This window comes from Galeopterus variegatus, unplaced genomic scaffold (genome assembly GCF_000696425.1).
Source record: "Galeopterus variegatus unplaced genomic scaffold, G_variegatus-3.0.2 Scaffold500, whole genome shotgun sequence".
Taxonomy (NCBI): Eukaryota; Metazoa; Chordata; class Mammalia; order Dermoptera; family Cynocephalidae; genus Galeopterus; species Galeopterus variegatus.
The window spans coordinates 399,109-401,436 of NW_007726611.1; positions in this window are offsets into that span (position 1 = coordinate 399,109).

Below are 2,328 nucleotides of genomic sequence, written 5' to 3' on the forward strand. Positions count from 1 at the left end.
TCATGCTGCCGGAACTCTTGGAACCGCACTGCCCTGTAGGATTCTTCCTATCTCGTCTTCCTTCCTTCCTTCCTCCCCTCCCTCTGCCGCAGGGATTAGATTTGCATCAGGGCCTAATGCGGTCCCAGCCTCCACCAGCTTCCTCCCCATTTTCTCTCTCAGGCCTTTTCCCAGTAAATCTCTTGAAGTCTAACACAATCTTGGTATCTGCTTCTTGGAAGACCTGAACTAACACAAAAGCTATAGTTATTATATATAAAACTTAGCTCTAAGCTTCCTGAAAATCAAAGGAAAAATATTGTACTATTATATAGTTGTCATTGGTGGTCTTCATCAAACATTTCCTGTTCCCCTACTTCCAGGCACATTGATAGGACCGCTTCCTCAGATTGGGTGGGGCCATGGGACTGGATGAGTTGCTCAAGGTCAATTAGGTTTGGGGGATACTTGTCATTGGTGGTCTTCATCAAACATTTCCTGTTCCCCTACTTCCAGGCACATTGATAGGATCGCTTCCTCAGATTGGGTGGGGCCATGGGACTGGATGAGTTGCTCAAGGTCAATTAGGTTTGGGGGATACTTTTTTTTTCCTTTGGTGGCTGGCCAATAAGGGGATTCAAACCCATGACCTTGGTGTTAGAAGGCTGCACTCTAACCAAGTGAGCTAACCAGCCAGCCTGGGGGATCATTTTTATAACCAGAATCCAGCCTTTCCTGACTAATATACATTGGTTCTTACGATCTAATTTGGTGTTTGTCAATAGAGGTACTGCAGACATTTTGGATGAGATAATTCTCTGCTGTGGGGGCAGCACAGTGCATTGTAGGATGTTTAGTAGCATTGCTGGCCTTTCTACCCTCTAGATACTGGTAGTAACACCCTCACAGTTGTGACAACCGAAAATGTCTGCAAACATTGCCAAATATCCCAACTGGGGGAAAAATCAGCACCACTTAAAGACTACTGATGTAATTTATAGCAGTAAAGAGTTTCTTCAAAAAGAAATGAAGTTTACAAGCTGGCTGGTTAGCTCAGTTGGTTAGAGCTCAGCCTCATAACACCAAGGTCGTGGGTTCAGATTCTGTTCAAGTTTAAAATATAAAATGCTCAATTAGGGCTGGCCAGTTAGCTCCCTTAGTTAGAGCGTGGTGTTGGTAACACCAAGGTCAAGGGTTCAGATCCCCTCACCAACCAACCACAAAAAAATTAATTGATTGATTGATTGATTAAATGCTCCGTTAAAACCAGAGTTGTCAATAGAGGTACTGCAGACATTTTGGATGAGATAATTCTCTGCTGTGGGGGCAGCACAGTGCATTGTAGGATGTTTAGTAGCATTGCTGGCCTTTCTACCCTCTAGATACTGGTAGTAACACCCTCACAGTTGTGACAACCGAAAATGTCTGCAAACATTGCCAAATATCCCAACTGGGGGAAAAATCAGCACCACTTAAAAACTACTGATGTAATTTATAGCAGTAAAGAGTTTCTTCAAAAAGAAATGAAGTTTACAAGCTGGCTGGTTAGCTCAGTTGGTTAGAGCTCAGCCTCATAACACCAAGGTCGTGGGTTCAGATTCTGTTCAAGTTTAAAATATAAAATGCTCAATTAGGGCTGGCCAGTTAGCTCCCTTAGTTAGAGCAGGGTGTTGGTAACACCAAGGTGAAGGGTTCAGATCCCCTCACCAACCAACCACAAAAAAATTAATTGATTGATTGATTAATTAAATGCTCCGTTAAAACCAGAGAAGGCAGAAAAAGAAGGATGAGAAAAGAAACAAAGAATAAGTAGAACAAATAAAAATCAGTTATGAACATGGTTAATATTAATCTACGGTGGGCCAGGAAGCCCTCCGTGGTCTGAGAACCAAAGGGTGGAAGCCGAAGTGGTCTATATCAATAATCACTTTAAATGTGAATGGTGTCAAAGCAAAAGTGGACCAGTCAAGAGCAAAGGTCATGGCAACAGTTTTTTGGATGCTCAAGGCATTTTGCCTGTTGACTTTCTGGAGGGCTAAAGAACAATGACATCTGCTTATTATGAGAGTGTTTTAAGAAAGTTAGCCAAAGCTTTAGCAGAAAAACACCCAGGAAGACTTCACCAGGGAGTACTTCTCCACCACCACAATGCTCCTGCTCACTCCTCTCATCAAACAAGGGCAATGTTGTGAGAGTTTCAGTGGGAAATCACTAGGCATCCACATTCCAGTCCTGATTTGGCTCCATCTGACTTTTTTGTTTGTTTCCTAATCTTAAAAAAATCTTTAAGGGGCCAGCCCGGTGGCGCACTGCTACAGTGCACCGCTTGGGAGCGCGGCGGCGCTCCCG